We start from the raw sequence: 20,782 nt of genomic DNA on the forward strand, positions 1-20,782 counted from the left end.
GACGTGGACAGATGGGGCATAGGTGAGGCCCGAGGCCCCCGGGGTATGTGCCTGGCATGCGGACTGAACAGGTCTTCAGAGCTGCAGACTGGCTGGGATCATCTTCAGGCTGAGGAGGAAGGTGAGGGGAGCAGAGGGGACTGAGGAGGTTCGGCTCAGACAGGAGAGGGCTGAGCCACACTTTTGGGGGGAAAGTGGGTCAGGTTCAGGCTCACAGGGACAGACCTTGAGGCCATTATGCCATGTGAAATAAGCCAGTCCCTAAAGGACGGACACCGAAGGACCCCACTTGGGAGGGATGGAGAGCACTCCCATCACAGAGGTGGAAGGAGCTGCTGGGTGCTGGGGCTGGGGAAGGGGAATGGGGGGTTAGGGTCTCGTGGGTAGAGGTTCAGTTTGGGATGATGAAAACGTTGTGGCGATGGACAGAGGTAGCCGGTGCAGAACAGGGAATATACTTATTGCCACTGAAACGCGCTTCATGGTATCAACTGTATGTCCATTATACCACAATACAAAAGAAGTGAGTCAGGACGTCGGGGCCGTCACAAATCCCTGGAGGGCCCAGGAGCAGGGAGCCTGGATCTTAGTTCTCGCTCTCACGCTCTGCCCCTTGTTGGGTGACTGAGCTCAGTAAGTGCTTGCTAAGACACAGTGCAGGCAGCTGGTCCAGAGAAAGTGCACAAGCGCAAACCCACTGGTGGGCACTGAGGAATCCCAAGGGGACGTGCATCCAGACGGAGCGAGTGCCCACATTTCACAAACACCAGCACAGAAATAGCCATTTAAAACTAAGGCAGGAACCTTATATAGCCCAGAGGGCTCCACGCTCCTGGAGGCCGAGCTAGTGGCCACAGCCAAGGCCTCTGGTGGTGAGGGCACTGGGGGTCTGAGAGGTGACTCGGCGCACCCTGACCCTGAAGCCCCATGGCCGCGGTGAGGTGTAAGGACTGGGAGGGAAGACCCGGCCAGCACCTGTTCTGGCTCCATGGCTGCTACAGGACTGCTCCCAGCCCCAACAGGAGATGTCTGTTTAGAACCATGGAGAAAAATTTTTCCCTCAAGTGTTCTTTTTAAAGATGGTTGCTCAGCATTGACACAGAAAAACATCCGACATAAAACTGGAGCCGTTCACAGTTGCAAATGACCCCGAAATGATCAAAATGTAGTGACCACAAAGAGAGGAACGTGTGCCCCCAGGCAGGCCTCCTGTGCACAGGGGTGCCTGGGGCGTTGGCGTGCCCATGCAAGCAGTGCTGGGCTCCACAGTTTCCCTCAAGGGGACAGAAGTAGGAATCTGCTCTGACAGCTCCGCTCAAGGCAGCACCCCCTGATGGAGACGGGGGCAGTCCCTCGTGACTTCCAGATGTCCTGGTGATACTTGGGCACAGCCAGGGATCTCAGCTTCTTCATGACCCAGGGAATGATGGGGGGCCAGCCCAGCAGCCGTGGGTCCCACAGGTCCTCCGGGGACAGCACCTTGGTGGGCCTGTGGTCCAGCAGGTACCTGTTCAGGTGGCTCTCATCGGGCCACGAGGCCTCAATCCCACTGGCCCAGTTGACCACCATCGCCTGGTGACAGGCCGAGGTCAGTCGGGGAACTTCCACCACCAATCCCCCAAAAAAGGCCCCCATGTAGTAAAAGTTGCCCTGGTCCCTGGGGATGTGGGTCTGGGACTGTGGCCAGCGTGCGTAGCTTAAGTCCTCATGGGCTGCCCAGTAGAAACCGGGGTGTGGGGTGCCAAAGAGGGGAGGCAGGATCTCCATGCCCACATGGTCCCAGAACTTCATTCCCGCATCCACATCCACGCACACCAGGTCTTCCACGTCACAGAGGAAGCGCTGCTCGCAGAAGCGGCTGATCATCGCTATGTGCCACATGGACACATCCTGCCAGAGCAGGACGCCGAGGACCTCGACGACCACCACCCTCCGGCCCTCCTAGAGTGGCCCACGGGGCACAGCAACCAGCTGGTCGGTGAAGACGTAGTAAGTGACCCTGTGTCCACCATGAGGACCACCACCCTCCGGCCTCCCTGGAGGGGCACACGGGGCCCGGCAGCTGGCTGATTGGTGAAAACCTAGTAGTTGACCCCGTGCCCCACCATGAGGTGCTTCTCTGCTGTCTGCAGGAATAGCTCCAGGAAGACCACGTATCCACAGGGGTAGTGGACAGGGCAGGAAGAGGGTCACAGCCAGAGGCTGGCAGCAGGACCCCAGAGTTGGGGGCCATGGACATGTGCACCTTCTTCAAGGGGGTGGGCCCTGGGCTGCTTTAAGCAACAGCCACCTCCTGACCTTCCTGAGGGAATCTGCCAGCAGGGCCTCCCTAATGTCTGTTCCCAGAGATGGGGGCCATCAGCACCCCGTCTTCCAAAGGGGAGCCTGAGGCTTCGGAGGCTGGAAACCCATGCAGCCCCACAGTCAGCATGCTGGAGCCAGGAACACTCCCCCTGTGCTGAGCTCCTGGGCAAACCCTGCAGGTGCCCTCCACTGGCCGCCCCCCCTGGAGATCCCATCCCCACCTTCCGGGAGGGAAGCACCTTTGGGCACAGCCCTCATTTCTATGTCTTACAGAGTGGGTAGAATCAGCAGGGCCGGACACCTGTCCCACTTTGCTTTGAGTGGGCTGCCGCTGGCCCCCACAGACCTGTCTCCACTTCCTGTAGGGTCCTCCCTGGAAGGCTGCTGGGCATCCTGCTGACAAGGTGCTCAGTAAGCCACTGGTATTCCTAGGAGGGGTCACCCTCAAACTCTGCCACATCAGGAATCAGGTCCAGCCCGTGGACAGGGAAGGCAAAAGACGACACCAGGAAGAAGAGGGGGCTTGCTTAGGCCCCAGGCTCGAATCCAAGGGTGTAAGCTTCCAGGTCCAGGTCTACATCTCCCCAGCCCCAAAGGGTTCAAAGTCTTATCCAACCACGTCCCATGGCTGGTCCCCCTTTAAGGGTACTACCTGCTCCCCCCTGTGAGGACAGCAGCTCCCCCATTATCAGCAAGTGTGCTGAGCCCCTCTGAGACTGATTTTTTTGCATAGGCGCTAAGGCTACTTCCCTGTACCTGCCCCATACCCGGCAGGTTAGTAAATCGCTCACACAGGGAAGGCGGGCACTACATTTAAATAGGGGATAGGCACACTCAACCAGCAGACATAAGTCAGGTCACCAGAGGGCAAGTCCAGACCCAGCCAATGGGGCAACAAGCCCAATATGAAGCAGGGGGATAGAAGAGGGATCCTGACAGGGGGCACAGCAAAAGGAAAGGCCTGTAGTCAGGCCCAGGGCACATGTGGACGACCACACACTTGGGTGGCCCACAGAAGGGGGGGCCGTGGTGGAAGAGGTGAGGCTGGGGAGGTCGGGCAGGAGGGGAGCAGACCACAAAGAGGCCCAAAGGTTATGTTCCGAAAATATCACTCTAGTTACCAGAGGAGAATGGGTTCTGTGCAGCAGAGGACAGGGAGACCCTAATCCCTAACCCTAACATGACCCGTACCCTAACCCGTACCCTAACACATACCCTAACCCTAACCTGCACCCTAACACATACCCTAACCCTAACCCATACCCTAACCCTAACCCCTAACCTGTACCCTAACCCTAACCCGTACCCAAACCCTAACCCATACCATAACCCTAACCTGTACCCTAACCCGTACCCTAACCCTAACCCGTACCTGTACCCAAACCCGTACCCTAACCCTAACCCATACCCTAACCCTAACCCATACCCTAACCCGTACCCAAACCCATACCCTAACCCATACCCTAAACCCTAAACCCCAACCCCAATCCCAACCCGAACCCAAACCCTAACCCAAACCCCTACCCCAGGTCCATAACCCCGAACCCAAATCTGAACTCAAACCCCTAAACCCTAAACCTGAACCCAGAACTCAAACCCCAAATGCTGAACCCGAACCTGAACCCTGAATGTGAACCTGAACTCGAACCCCTAAATCCAAAACCCTAACTCAAACCCTGAACCCGAACTCCCAACCCGAACCCAAACCCTAACCCTAACCTCTAAGCCCTAAGCCCTAGCCCTAGCCCCACCCCAAACCCTAACCCTAACCCCTAACCCCTAAGCACTAAGCCCTAGCCTGAACCCCAACCCTTAGCCCAAATCCCCTCACCCTAGCCTGAACCCCTCACCCCTCGCCCCTCACCCAGGCTCACCTGTGAAGATCACCCTTCTGGCCGATCGCATCTTCCAAGCTTCAGGACCTTAACCCAACCTCAGATATACACATGGGTGAACACATGGACAGACATTTCTCCAAGGATGACATACAATTGACTAACAGACACTTGTATAATGCTCCATATCACTTGGCTTCAGGGAAATACAAATCTAAACCACAATACGGTACCCCAAGACGCCAGGCGGAATGGCTAAAATTAACACAGGAAACAACAAATGTTGGTGGGGTGTGGAGGAAGGGGAACCCTCTTACACTGTTGGTGGGAATGCAAACTGGTACAGCAACTCCGGAAAACGACATTGACGCTCCTCAAGAAATTAAAAATAGAGCTCCCCCATGACCCACCAATTGCACTACTGGGTATTTCCCCAAAAGATACATATCTATAGTGAAAAGAAGGGGCACCTGCCCTGCAATGTTCACAGCAGCAACGTCCACTATAGCCAAACTGTGGAAAGAGCCCAGATGTGCACAGACAGATGAATGCATAAGGAGATGTGTTACATACATACAATGGAATATCATCCAGCCATCAGAAAGGATGAATACTTACCACCCCATCGACCTGGATGCAACTGGACGGTACTATGCTGAGTGAAGTAAATCTATCAGAGAAAGACAACTGTCATATGGTTTCACTCATATGGGAAATAAAAGAAACAGCACAGAGGACCATACAGGAAGGGAGAAATAGCTCAATGGAAAATCATCAGAGAGGAAGAAAATCCATGAGGGACTCTTAACTCTAGCAACAGAAGGAGGGTTGCTGGAGGGGAGGTAGGGGGGGTGGGGGGTGCAATAACTGGGTGACAGGCATGAAGGATGGCACGTGATGCAACGAGCAATGGGTGTTATACACAACTGTTAACTTATTGAACAGCACAACTGAAACTAATGATGTACTGCAAGTTGGCTCACTGAATTTAAACTTAAAAAAAAACTCCAACAATCCTAACATTTTATATGAAACCACAAAAGATAATGAACGGACAATGCAATGTTGAGAAAAAAACAAAGCTGGAAGAGTCACCATTCCAGATTTCAAATTATACTACAAGCTGTAGTCATCCTAACAGTATGGTACTGGCACAAAAATAGACACAGTGACCAAGGGAGCAGGACAGAAGCTCAGACATAAACCCAAAAGGCAGGCAAGAATATCGAAAAGACAAAGGACAGTCTCTACAACAAATGGTGTAGGGAAAACTGGACACCTATGCACAGAAGAATGGAATTAGACCGCTTTCTTACACCATACACACAAACTCAAAATAGTTTCAAGACCTAAATGTGAGTCCTGAAACCATAAAAATCCTACAAGAGGGCGCAAACACTAACTTCTCTGACATAGACCACACCAACATTTTTCTAGACGTGCCTCCTGAGGCAAAGGAGACAAAAGCAAAAATAAGCTACTGGGACTACATCCAAATAAAAAGTTTCCACACAGCACAAGAACAATGAAAATAATAATAAAAAGACAACCTACCGAATGGGAGAAGATATTTGCAAACATCATATGTAATAAAGGGACAGTGCCCAAAATGTATAGAACTGATACAACTCAACATCCAAAAAACAAATAATCCAGTTAAACAATAGGCAGAAGACATGAACAGACATTTCTCCACAGAAGAACTACAGATGGCCAACAGTCACATGAAAAGATGCTCATCATCACCCATCGTCAGGAAAATGCAAATCAAAACTACAATGAGATATTACCTCACAATGTCAGAATGGCTAACAGCAGCAGCACAAGAAACAACAGGTGTTGGAAGGATGTGGAGAAAGGGGAACCCTCGTGCACTGTGGGTGCGAATGCAAACTGTTGCAGCCGCCGTGGAAAACCAGGATGGAGGTTCCTCAAAAAATTAAATCTAGAACTACTCTACAATCCAGCAATCACACTACTGGGTGTTTACCCAACGAATATGAAAATGATAACTCAAAAGGATGCATGCACCCCTGTGCTTCTTGCAACATTACTTACAATATCACAATATGGAAGGAACTAAGTGTCTGTTGATAAACTGATAAATGATAAACTGTTGACAAACTGATAAATGAGATGATAGATGTGTGTATACACACACACACAGTGGAATACTGTTGATAAACTGATAAATGAGATGATAGATGTGTGTATACACACACACACAGTGGAATACTGTTGATAAACTGATAAATGATAAACTGTTGATAAACTGATAAATGAGATGATAGATGTGTATACACACACACACACACATACACACACACAGTGTAATACTTCTCATCCATAAAAAAAGAATGAAATCTTGCCATTTGCAGCCACATGGATGGAGCTAGAGGGTGTTATCCTAAGTGAAATCAGTCCGTCAGAGAAAGACAAATACCATATGATGTCACTCTTATGTGGAATTTAAAAAACAAACATAAATAAATAAAGGAGAAAAGAGACAAACCAAAATGCAGACTCTTAACAATAAACAACTGATGGTGACCAGAGGGGAGGTGGATGGAGGGATGACTGAAACGGGTGAAGGGGATTAAGAGTACACTTTTCTTGATGGGCACTGAGTAATATACAGAATTACTGAATCACTCTATCGTACACCTGAAACTAAGATAGCACTACATGTTAACTCTACTGGAATTAAATTTTCAAAAGATTTTTCTTTCAGGAACCTCTTTGAAAAAGCTTTTGCTACACAATGTTCATAAACCCTACTTGGGACTATTTACTCTACAATAATTATTCACTCTATGCCTCGAATTCAAATTTCACAGAGTTCTTATCCTTTACCTGTTAATCCTAACCCAAGGGAGCCATGGTCCCTTTCTGTCCAGGCTCGGCACCTATGCATTCAAGAGTTTAAGTAGAGACAGATGCCACTTCCCAGTCCAGGAAGCTATTACACTTTCTGTTGTAGTGTGAGATGGTCACAGAGTGTAGGACAGGTTTCAGAGCAGGTTTGTGACGTATCCTGGATCTCTAATTCAATGGTCATTACCTGGATCCATGGGGCAAATAGGTTCCCTGTGGATGGGCTTGCTTCCAAGCCCATACATGGAAGATGCAAAGGTGCGAGAGTTCGGTACGGGACAGGAAGAGGACCAAGTACAGGCAAGGGTATGACCCCTCCCCTGAACCAGGAACTGCCACGGGAGCCGATATGGGAGGCAGAAGTAATGGGAAACCACCAAGATCACCAACTGAAGGCAGGAGGCATAGGTCAAGACTTGGAGACTGCTCTGAGCTACTTCTATGAGGGAGAGGGGGGAGGAATGAGAAGGAGAAACTGCTTGCCCCCGGCCCGTGCCAGCTACCCAACGCTCCCGGCGCACATCAGTCTACACAGCGGACACAGAGCCTGGGCTCAGGATGGGCTCGCTCGGGTCCCTCAACTCTCAGTGGGATAGCTGGCTCCAGGGCTCAGGGACTCATGCTGAGGGAGGTGGGAGGGAAGACTGCCCCTCCCAGATCATCCCCTCTTTGAGCAGACAGCCCTCCGGGACTGCTGAAAACCCACTAACAGGTTGGAAACATATCCCATGGATGAACTAAGGCATTGAGAAATATAAAACAATATTGGTTTTTAAGTTCAGAGCTGTTGGCTCAGAGAGTGGAGAGAGCTTCCCTGAGGAAGACTGAGGGGAGGGCAGGCCAGGCTGAAGAGGGAGACGTGGTTCTCCTGATTGGAGACCTGCAGCCCCCTTCCAGGGCAGGGCATCGTCCTTGCCTCACAGGGGATCCATGGAGGTGTTCCATCAGGGGACTGACAGGGCTGCCTCTCGAGAAGGCTACCCTGGCATTGGGTTGCACAGGGCACCAGGGAGGAGGGCCAGATGGAAGGAGGGCCATACCCCAGAGGCCATGGGGCAAGAGCAGAGGTTCATGACCATGAAGATGATGAAAAGTAGGAGGCGGCAGCATGGGAGCTGGCCCACAAGGAAGTGCCATGGGCACAGTGCCCATAGCTACAGTGACTGGGTGCCTTCTGTGCCAGGCGTGGCTGACTTCAGTGGTGTCCAGACTAGTCCTGACCACAACCCTAGAAAGTGGGCACCACACCGCCCTCCTCTCCCCATGCGGCTGCTAGGAATCACAATCACCAGACCCCCGTCAGTTATGGAAACCAAACAGTAGCTCCCGCCGCACACTGCTACTGAACGACCAACAGTCAAAGAAGAAATCAAAAGAAATTTTAAAAGTACCTTGAGACAGACGAAAAAGAGAACCTACAAAAACGTATGGGATGCAGCAAAAGTAACTCTAAGGGGGAAGTTCATACAAATTCATGTCTTCGTCAATCCACAAGAAAGCTCTCCAATAAACAACCTAATTTTACATGGGAAAAAGAAGTAGAAAAACTACCAAGCAAAGCCCCAAATTAGTAGACATAAGGAAATAACAAAAAGGAATGTGGAAATAAATCCAGTGGAAACTAAAAACACAAAAGATCAATGAAAATAAGAGCTGCCCTTTTTGGAAAAATAAACAAAACTGACAAACTTTTAGCTAGACTCACCAAGAAAGACAGAGGGCTCAACCACAATCAGGAAAGAAAGATGATTGATTCCTGTCTCACATCAAAATCATAGAGGAGAACACAGGCAGCAACCTCTTCGACCTTGGAACAGCAATTTCTTACAAGACACTATCTCTAAAGGCAAGGGAAACAAAAGGAAAAATGGACTTTGGGACTTCATCAACATAAAAAGCTTCTGGCGGCACCTGGGTGGCTCACTCATTAAGCGTCTGCCTTAGGCTCAGGTCATGATCCCAGCGTCCTGGGATCGAGTCACGCATCGAGCCCCACATTGGGCTCCCTGCTCTGTGAGAAGCCTGCTTCTCCTTCTCCCACTCCCCCTGCTTGTGTTCCCTCTCTCGCTGTGTCTCTCTCTGTCAAATAAATAAATAAATAAATAAATAAATAAATAAATAAATAAATAAATAAATAAATAAAATCTTCAAAAAAAAAAGATAAAAAGCTTCTACAAATCAAAGGAAATAGTCAACAAACTAAGAGGCAATCCACGGAATGGGAGAAGATATTTGCAAATGACATATCAGATAAAGGGCTGGTATCCAAGATCTATAAAGAACTTCTCAAACTCAACACCCAAAAAACAGATAAACCAGTCAAGAAATGGGGAGAAGACATGAACAGACACTTCTCCAAAGAAGACACACAAAGAACCAACAGACACATGAAAAAATTTTCAACATCACTTGTCATCAGGGAAATACAAATCAAAACCACAATGAGATACCACCTTACACCAGTTAGAATGACTAAAATTAACAAGACAAGGAACAACAAATGTTGGCAAGGATGTGGAGAAAGGGAACCCTCTTACACTGTTGGCGGGAATGCAAGCTAGTGCAGCCACTCTGGAAAACAGTATAGAGTTTCCTCAAGACGTTATAAATAGAGATACCCTATGACCCAGCAATTGCATTACTGGGTATTTACCCCATAAACACAGAGGTAGCGAAGAGAAGGGGCACCTGCACCCCAATGATCATAGCAGTAATGTCCACAATAGCCAAACTGTGGAAGGAGCCGAGATGCCCTTCAACAGAGGAATGGATAAAGAAGATGTGGTTCATATACACAATGGAATATTACTCAGCCATCAGAATGATGAATACCCACCATTTGCATCGACATGGATGGAACTGGAGGGGATTATGCTGGGTGAAATAAGTCAATCAGAGAAACACAATTATCATATGGTTTTACTCACATATGGAACATAAAGAACAGTGCAGAGGACAATAGGGGAATTAAAGGAAAACTGAATGGCAAGAAATCAGAGAGGGAGACAAACCATGAGAGACTCTGGACTCCGGGAAACAACCTGAGGTTTGCGGAAAGGGGTGGGGGTAGAGGGATGGGGAAACTGGGTGATGGGGATTAAAGAGGGCACGTGATGGGCCCTGGGTAATGAACACTGGGTGTTATACTCAACTAGTCAACCATTGAACATTATATTAAAAACTAATGATGTAGTATACCTTGGCTAATTTAAATCAAAAAAATGTGAAAAACTTTAGAAAAAAGGAAACAAAGATGAGCCATTACAATGAATACCACAAAAATAAAAGACTCATAAGAGCGTACTATTAGCAATTGGAGGCCAACACATTGGACGACCTAGAAGAAATGGGTTAGTTCCTACCAACAGCCTAGAAAGACTGAACCATGAAAGAAAATTACCTGAACAGACCGATCACTAGTAAAAACATCGATTCGATAATCAAAAACCTCCCACCCTATAAACAAATGTCCAAGACCAGACAGTTTCACTGAGGAGTTCAACAAGACAGTAGAAGAATTAATACCAACCCTTCTCAAACTCTTTAAAAATAGGAAAGGAAGACACACGTCCAAACTCATTTTAAGAAGCCAGCATTACCCTGCTACCAGAACAAGACAAGGACACGACAAGAAAAGGAAAGGCCAATATCCCTCAGGAACACAGATGGCAAAATGCTCAACAAATTATCAGCAAAATGAATTCAACAAAAATCAGGAGAATCACACAACACGATCAAATGAGATTTATTCCAGGGATGCAAGGATGATTCCTTGATTTGCACATCAAACAAGAGGATACATATCTTAACAAAATAAAAGATAAAAATCATATGATTGTTACAATACATGCAGAAAGAACATTTAACAACACTCAATGTGCATTTATTATAAAAACGCTAAACCATCTGGGTATAGAGGGAACATACCTCAACACAACAAAGGCCCTATATGAAAAGCCCACAGCTGACATCATACTCAAGAATGAAAAGCTAAAAACTTTTCCACTGAGATCAAGAACAACACAAAGATGCCCACTTTCATTCAACATAGTATTGAAAGCCCTAGCCAAATCATTTAGACAAAAAAAAGAAAGATATGAAATCCTACTAGGAAAAGAAAACTGTCACTATTTGCAGATGACATGATACTATATATAGAAATTCCTAAAGATTCCACTGAAAACCTATTAGAATAAACAAATTCAGTAAAGCTGCACGATACGGCTTTACTCTCATATACAGAGACCTGTTGCATTTCTTTTTTTAAAAGATTTTATTTATTTATTTATGTAACGGAGAGAGACACACAAACAGGGGGAGCGGCAGAGGGAGAGGGAGAAGCAGGCTCCATATTGAACAGGGAGCCTGATGCCGGGCTCCATCCCACGACCCCAGAATCATGACCTGAGCTGAAGGCAGACACCTCACCGATGGAGCCACCCAGGTGCCATAACTTGTTGCATTTCTCTGTCCTGATGACGAACTTCCACAAAGAGAAACTAAGAAAGCAATGCTATTTATAATTCCATCAAGAAAAAATATCTAGGAATAGAAGTAACGAAGAATGAGAAAGACCTGGTACACTGAACACATGGTAGAAAAGAAAGGAAAATGTGTGTTGGGGTGGTGGGGGGATGTATGGGTCAAGGAAATGGAAGATGACACAAATAAATGGAAGCATGGGTGCCTGGATGGCTCAGACTGTTAAGCATCTGCCTTCAGCTCAGGTCATGATCCCAGGGTCCTGGGATCGAGTCCTGCGTCGGGCTCCCTGCTCCTTGGGAGCCTGCTTCTCCCTCTGCCTCTCTCTCTCTCTCTGTGTGTGTGTGTGAGTGTTTCATGAATAAATAAATAAATAAAATCTTTTAAAAAAATAAAAATAAAAAATAAAAAATAAATGGAAGCATACGCCATACTCATTAACTGGAAGAGTTAATCATGTTAACATGTCCATATTACCCAAAGCAGTCTACAGGTGTGATGAAATCCCTATCTGAATTCCAATCGCATTATTCAAAGAGATAGAAGACAGTTCTAAAATTCATATGGAATCACAAAACACCCCAAATACACAAGGTAATCAGGAGAAAGAAAGCTGCAGTCACCACATTTCCGGATTTCAAGCTAGATTACAAAGCTATAATCATCAAAACAATATGCTACTGGCATAAAAACAGACACACAGGTCAATGGAACAAAATGGAAAGCTCAGAAACTGACCCACACATATATGGTCTTAACTGATGACACAGCAGCAGAAAATATACAATGGGGAAAGGACCGTCTCTTCAGTGAACGGTACTGGGAAAACTGCACACTACATGCAGAAAAATGTAACTGGATCACTTTCTTACACCGCACACAAAATTTTTAAATGGATGAATAACTTGAACACAAGACCTGAATCCATAAACCTCCAAGAAGAAAACACAGGTAGTAAGGTTCTCGACACTGGTTTTGGCAAAGAGTCTTTAGGTCGGACACCAAAAGCAAAGGCAACAAAAGCAAAAAAAGTGGAAGACATTAAACTGAAATTTCTACATGGCAAAAGAAACCATCAAAAACTTAAAAGGTGATCTACCTAATGAGAAAAAAAATCTGCAAATCATATCTGTGAGAAGAGGCTAATATCCAAAATACATAAAACACTCATACAAATCAAAACAAACAAAAACCTGTATTAAAAATGGGGAGAATATGTGAACAGATACTTTCCAAAGATGGCACACAGGTGGCCGACACAGAAAAAGTTGTTCAACGTCACTAATCATCGTCAGGGAAACCTAAGTCAAAACCACAATTAGCTATCTCCTCACAACTGTTGGAACGGCAATTGTCCCAGAGACAGACACCAGGTGTGGTCAAGGGTGTGTAGAAAAGGGGACCCTGTGCACTGTTGGTGGGAATGTAAATTGGTGCAGCCACTGTGACAAACAGTATGGAGGTTCCTGAAAAAAATGAATACAACTACCACATGACCCAGGAATTGCTCTACTGAGTATTTATCTAGAGAACACAAAAACACTACCGCCAAAAGACAGATGCACTTGCATGTTCACTGCAACATTATTTGCAGTAACCAGACATAGAAACATAGACCTTGGGAGCATTATGCTAAGTAATTCAGACACAGAAAGACAAATACCAGATGCTCTCATGGACATTCCACATGGAAAAATATACTGAACGCATAGATACTGAGAAGAGACTGGTTGTCGCCAGATTCGGGGATAGGGGGGCAAGGAAGGTGGTCAAAGGCACAATGTTTGAGTGATAAAATCCGTAAGTCATGGAACATTCTGTGCAGCACGGAGACTAAAGCTCACCCTGCAGGATGGGGTACAGGTTCCCCCGCTATTTGAAAGGACAGTGTTCCTAGGAAACCTTTCACAGCAGGAATGGTGTAGACCAAATGAGGAATTACCATTCATTTATACAGAAAAATTAGTGAGCGTGCTCAGATTCCAAAAATGACTTCTTTGGCTTTTCCTAGGCCTCGGGACACAACTTCCTAAGGGATGCCCAAAATAAATGGAGATGAAGCACAGCAGATGCTCACAGACACAATTCAAAGCGCTGGGGGCTGGACACGGAGAGCGGTTCCCAGGAAGGAGCTGGTTCGGGTGCTCGCCGCCTCTGTAATGGCTCCCAGCAAAACAGATGCTGAACGCGATGCTCACTTTTTGACATGTTTCATAAGAAGGAAATGCTCTTCAGGTTTCCTCCTGTTACTGAAGCTGGGTAATGATGTAGATCTTTCAAAAAAAAAAGCCAAATGTCTTATCATGAACTTTTAAAAAGTGGGGGATACTTGTACTTGAAAGTTGCTGAGGGAGTAGATGTTAACTGTTCTCCTGGACACGCACATCAGCAGATCCACCGTGAAAGGCCCCTTACTCAGCATGGGGAACACAGACGACCTCCTACCCCCAGAAACCTCCTCCTTCCCGTCGCTCAGGACAACCAACCACAGCTGGGAGTTACTCCAATTCCTCCTTTCTCCCATTCCCAATATCTAACCCATTGGTAAATCCTGTGAGGTCCATCTTCAATATGTACCCAGAATAGGACTAACCATTTCTTCCAAGGCCACCTGTCTGGTCCACACTGGAGCCCATCTCTTTCCTGAGTTCCTGGAAAAGCTTCATCATGGACCTCCTTTGCACATCCTCAACCTCTGTCATCGGTTCTCAACACTGTAGCCAGGAAGGCCCAGTGAAACGGTCCCATGGGGTCACAGCCCTGCAATGGCTTTCTATCTCCCTCTGTCACCTCCCTGAGGTCATGTCCTAAGCTGTCTTCTGTGGCCACAGGGCCTTCTTGCTGCTCCTGGAAATACCTGGTATGCTACTGCCCCAGGGCCTTTGCACATTCTTTATCTTCCGTTTAGAATGCTCTTGATGTGATATCACTCACCTTTGTTAGATCTTGGCTCAAGGATCACCTTCCTAGTGAAGTCCCACCTCGCCCCTGTGTGAATAGCAAGCACCACCCCCACCTCCCCTTCAGCGCCGCAGCCCTGTCTCCTGCTCTGTATTTCCATAGCATTTATCACAGTCACCAGTCCACCTCGACAGGGGAGAAATGGAGGCCTACATTGATGGTTTCACCACTGACTCCCTCTGATTTCCTGGTCCAAAGCCCTGGGGCTCCTTTTCCCTTGCACAGCCAGGATGCCCAGGACCAGGGGGTCCACCTACTGCACCCTGAACACCATCAGGAAAATGAGCCATATGAGGAATCCACCTGCAATTGAAACCTGAAACCAGACACCTTCCTCAATTACAGGTGAGCACACATACTTTCTTCCCTTGCCCAGGGAGCTCATCCGAGAAAGTTGAGCAGAGACCCATCCCAGGATCCAAATCTCCCTCTGGCCAAGGTCCTGGGAAACAGACATCTCTCCTCCCTGCACCAATCACCTGTGATTGACGTCCAGAATCCTCCTATTGTCAGGCAGAGTGCTGCACCTGTCCCTCTTTCCTGTGACGTCATCAAAAACCAGGCTTTGCTGCACAGTTTTCAGGAAGGAGCCTGCAGGAGGGTCAGCAGGTACCCAGGTTCGCCCTCAGTCTCACACATCAGGTTCCACTTGGAACTAGACCTTCATGGAGACTGGTGTCCTGTGTGGCCTCAGATCCAAACAGAGGAGCTAAGATTTCAGTTCCCAAATGAAAAGTGACCTCTTCCACGCAGCACAGGAACATGGAGAGAGGATTTCTCAGGGGTGTGGTTCTAAGAAGTGCTTCAGCTGTCTGAATTCACAGACACCAGGCAGAGGACATCTGTTGTGCCTCCTCCGAGGAAGCAGGGGGCACACTGGGCAAGAATCGATAATGCTGCCTGTGGGCTGCTTCCCACCAACCACCCTGCTGAGCCGAGGGCTCGAGAACCAAACAGGAAACAACTCTCTTATCACATCTGCAGCAGGAGGGCTGGCCAGGGAGTACAGCCCAGTCCCTGTCCCTGTAGCAAGCTGGCCTGCCCATCATGAGCGACGGTCCACCACCACGGCATCACAACCTCCCAGCTATCTGATCCGACTACCCAGCCAGGCTCAGACCTGCTGACGCAGTGAGTCATAAGACCCAGCGACGTCTTTCCACTCCAGCTCAATGCTTCTCACAGAGAAGCAAACACCAGCCTCACAAATGTGCTCACCATTAGCTCTGGAATTCCCTGGGTGGTGTCTACACTGGCCCACACAGGTGTCCCATCCAGACCACTCCACAAATGCCCTAGGGTTTCAAGCCACTTCCAAGCTGCCCTTAGAAAGGCAGGAACTGGCCCGATTAGGCACACCAGCCAAGTGACTCGATGTGCTGGAAACTCGGACAACATCCTCGCTGAACACCAACGCTTCCAAGTCCGAGCTTCAAACCTTTGCTCACTGGGCATTGAGCACCATGTGAGCATCAACACTGCTCTTACAATTCACTTATCTCCCATTCCTTAAAATCAGAAACCAAGCTCCAGTCACCACTCCATTTTCCCTTCAGAGAAATAAGGCAAATGATAGAATAAAACACTACGTGTGCACAGCACACTTCTATCAAAATATAATTCCTTGGTCTTTCTCATACGGGCAGCCCTACATTACCCATGCTAATGAGAAATAACACAAGTTCAATCATTATATACATATTTGACCTTGTGCTTTTCCTTTTGATATTTGTATCTCGAAGTCAATGTCTATATTGCTTTCTTCAAATAATAATAATAATAATAATAATGACATGGTCACATAAGGCTCTGGATCTCCATAGCTACACAACATGGCTCTGGTCCAGATAAGGATGAAGACACTACCTCAGCCCAGGAAGCGAAGCCCACATCCTCAGGGATCCGGACACACCTCACAGGTGAAGAGTTCCTTTGCTACATGGAGTTGTCTGAGTACAAAGGATGCAGGCACCCTCCAGGATTCCTTCTGTTTTCTTCATAAATTACCCTGTTCAAGTTGCAAGTGACTCACGGGGTCAAGCCTTCCAGAGCCCAGGATGGGCCACCAGGTAAACAGCCCCCTTGGCGAAGGCTAACAGGGGGCTCGATTTCCTTTGGGAGCACAATGAGCCACTCCCCAAGCTCCTGAAGAACCTACACTCCTCCATGTGTCCCTCTCACAAAGGCCACCGCACCCTGTATCAGCTCTGAGGCTGTGTTTACCTTAAACATAATTTCTAATATCGGAATGTGGTTCATGGAAGAGGAAAACATGAACACTCACAAAGGATTCTTATAATATTTCAGAAGATTGCTTTCTCATTGTTTAATTAAAATGGGAAATAAAAACACACAGATAGTCCCTTCCACTAGCAGGCATGATTCACTTTGGTGATTGAAAGAAGAGCAGGAAATTAAAAAGTAACAGATGTTCTGATGACCTGTCATTTCCATCATCTAAGTTTTTAAACTTCACACATATGCAAAGAAAGAAGCACAAACAAGTATCTCAGCCTGGCTACTCTGAGAAGTCCTGAATTGGAGTGACAGGGACAGACGATGAGGTGGTGTGTGTTGGGTGAGGCTGGTGGCACAGAAGAAGGTGCATGGCCAGCTCTCCAACTGCGACTCACAGGTCCTCAGCCAGGAACCTGCTCACGGCCCTCACCTATCACAACTGTCACACAGGAGACCCACAGCCACCCCTGGAGCCAACCCTGCCCACGCCCTCCTGCAGAATGCACTCAACTCTCCTCCGGGACCCGTGTCAGCTTTCCCCAGACCTGGAACACCCCCATCTGCTGCAGAGCTCCAGGACTCCCCCTCTTCTTCCAAAAGGACACTGGCCCAAGGCTTTCATGAGAAAGGTGGAAGGCTACCTAATGAATGGTTCACACCTACTTTCCCCTTCTGTCGTATTTCTCTCCACTTACCTTCCTACCTGGGCAAACTGTAAGTAAAAGATCAATGGAACATGAACATGCTCTGAGATCTAAATCTTTCATCGCAGCCTTCCAAGGACTCCTTGTGCAATAAGAAACTAGTGTATCCTAAAACAGGGTGTTTTAAAACTATCATCTACAGAATAGTACAGCCAAAATCACTACATTTTTACCTCACTCTTCATGAAGCAGAACATTATCTTTCTCTTTTCTTCTTTTACTTAAATTCCAGTTATTTAACATGCAGTGTAATATTCACTTCAGGTGTAGGATCTAGTGAATCCTCACCTGCATACAACACCTGGTGTTCATCCCAACAAATGCCCTCCCTAATACCCATCACCCATATAACCTTCTCCCCACACATCTGCCCTCCAGCAACCCTCAGTTTGTTCTCTAAGGTTGAGTCTGTTTCCTCGTTTGCCTCTCCCCAACCCCATGTTCATCTGTTTTCTTTCTGAAATTCGATATGAGTGAAATCATAGGGTATTTGTCTTTCTCTGCCTTACTGATTTTGCTTAGCTTACTACACTCTAGATCCATCCACATCCTTGCAAATGGTAAGATTTAATTCTTTTTGAAGCTAGGTCATATTTCATTATATATATATATGTACCCCGCATCTTCTTTATCCATTCATCAGTGCATGGACTTTGGGATTCTCTCCATAGTTTGGCTATTGTTGATAACGCTGCTATCAACATCACAGTACTGTACCCCTTCAAATCTGCATTTTTGTATCCTTTGGGTAAATACCTAATAGTGCAATTGCTGGATCATACGGTTGTTCAATTTTCAACTTTTTGAGGAATCTCCACACTGTTTTCCAGAGTGGCTGTACCAGCCTGCATTCCCACCAACAGGGTGGGAGGGTTCCCCTTTAAGCAGAACATTATCTGCCAGCAATTTCATAAGAAGGCAACAGAAACTCTGTGGGATGACCTGACTGACCCAGCATCAGGCAAGCAGTTCCAAAATTCACCCCAGGGCTCCTGATGCCAAGCCCCTTGAAGCCACCAGCATGCCTCTACCCAGAAGAATTCCCAAAGACCCTCCTTCTGACTCCACCACCAAAGAAACTACAGAGAAAATATGGCACCTCAAAATATCTAGATGATACATTTAGTAAAACTTGAAAGTCAAGTTCAACTTTAAAATGGTAAAAGGCTACTTTGAATAATTTTGAATTTTCCCTCTACCCTAACTGTAATTCTTTTGATGAAAAGACTAATCAATTATGAACATCACCTTTGATAAATGACAAGACACCATCCAAGTCTGTATCCGACGACAAAAAGCCACCTAACTCCATATATTGGACACTAAACCAATATCCTAGGCCCAGTTGAATAAACGCTATTAATGAACAAATTAAATGTAAAGAGGCACAAAGAGTAAATTTCATCTTCCCTTTCTAATAAGTTATTTCTAGGAAACAGATATTCAGAATACATTTTCTAAGCAATAAATGAACAGATAAAATGTTATACCTTGCAATGCTCTACCTGCAGGGAAATTAAGTAACTCTTGCACCAAATTCAGAAGGCTAACAGCTACTTAAGTTTTGCTTTGTGGCTCAAGAAGAGAAAAGAGGAAAGCCCAGGAGGTTTGGGTTTCATGAGAAGTTTTACCTCCAGTCCTGACATGAAGATGACATTGTGCCAAATGCACCTGCTGCTTTCTCTGAACGCTGATGTCCTGTGAAATGCTGCATCACTGACTCACAGGCTGATGTTCAAAACATTGAGTCTCCTGGAGCCAGAGCAGAGAAGTGCTGTCAGGTGGGGATGAGAAGGCACCTCCGACCTATGGCCTGCACACCTGCTTCGGTTTCTGGGGGAAGGGGAAACACATACTTGTTTCTTAAGTAGTAATTATCTTGATTCTAAAGTAGACCAATGACTTTGTCTTTTTTGGAAAAGCGAAATTACTCTTCCAAATGAACACCTCTACTCATCTGTTCCTCATGCAACTTGAGTGGGGTCTGGTTTACTCCAGCCGCCAGGCCCCCACCTGGAGGACCCTCATGCATGATCCTGACAGCCCATTACCACCATCCCCCGGGGACGTGGGGCACAATGCTGAAGTTGGGGGACGGCTCTGGGGCTTGTTAGCGCCACACCTGTACCTGGGGGAACAGGGGACACCCTGCTTAACTTGGGGAGCTGCTCAAGGTCCATTACCTGCACTCTCTGTGCCAGGGGACGGGAGCACCGCGCTGAAGTTGGGGACTGTGTGCGGTCCTTACGTGCACTCTTCCTGGGGAACACGGGAAACCCTGAAATGTCTGCAACCCATCCCACAAAAGTTCGGGTGAGCGGGTCCCTGGAGTTCACGGGTCTGGGGGTACAGCCAGTTGACCAACATCGGGCAGAAGAGACTTTCAAGGGAAAAAGAAAACTCATCTGAGTCGCCACGCCCTTCGAGGACCCCGTCTCCCACCCAGGGCGCACCTTATCCCCGGGACCCCCACACTGGCCCACAGTGCTCTCACCCAGCCGGGAACTCCACAGGGTCAACTCTGTCAGAGCGCCTCTTCACCTGCCCCACCTCTGCATCCCGGGGCAGCTCCGGGTCCGCCCGCAGAGGTAGCTCCACCCCCACGCGGTGATTGGTCGGGGGAGGGTGGTGCCCCGAGCCCATTGGATGCCGCCTCTACCGGGCAACCCGCCCTCACGCCCGCGGCTCCCTGCGACTGCAGGTGGTCCAGGAGGCCCCTCCTCAAGCCAACACCCGGCTTGGCGGCTCAGGCATGGGCGGGGTTGTGACCAGGCCTACCCCCAAAGACAGCCGGACTCTTCCGCAGAGCCTCTAGCTGCAGACCACCCCCAGAGCCCTGCCCCTTCCCTTCCTGCACCAACCCTGCCTGCAGAGCTGTTCCTGGCCCCCCCGCGAGGTCAGCCGCACTCGGACCTTCCGAGGCTTGGGCTTTAGGAAATGCAATGGTTTCCCACATTTCCAAGGCAGTTTTAAACCCAAAAAGTAATGCTCAAAGCGGGAAGAGCTTCACCTTCCTTTCTCACCCATGGAGTGGATAGTGCTTCTTGGACCTTCAAAGCATCCTTCTAGGATGAGCCCGTTTATGCTGGAATATATATATACATATGCTTGGTTCTGCAGGGAGGCTCCAGGATGAAGAACAGCCGCCCTTCTGTGCCCTGGGAGTTGTGAACCAGGAACATTTATTTTTCACTTAAAAAGAAAACACATTGTTATTGTCGACACTGAATGAACAAAACTTTTTAAATACTTTAGAGAGAAAGGAAGAGGGTTTTATTCAAACCCAAGTCAGGACAGCAGCCTGGGAGACACAATCTTCACAAAGAAGGGAGTTCTCTGGGGAAGGAACATTTGGGTCGGGTTTATATATTTGTTCTGTTTTGT

The 20,782-nt window shown here is 47.6% G+C and overlaps 1 pseudogene; it reads right to left on the minus strand.

Annotated features, from left to right (window-relative positions):
* Positions 1–1,132: 1,132 nt before the first annotated feature.
* Positions 1,133–20,041, minus strand: LOC114202363 (histo-blood group ABO system transferase pseudogene; annotated as a pseudogene).
* Between the last annotated feature and the right edge of the window lie 741 nt (positions 20,042–20,782).

The sequence above is a fragment of the Eumetopias jubatus genome, unplaced genomic scaffold (genome assembly GCF_037043125.1).
Source record: "Eumetopias jubatus isolate StellerSeaLion01/CBP00866 unplaced genomic scaffold, mEumJub1_p1.0 scaffold_15, whole genome shotgun sequence".
Taxonomy (NCBI): Eukaryota; Metazoa; Chordata; class Mammalia; order Carnivora; family Otariidae; genus Eumetopias; species Eumetopias jubatus.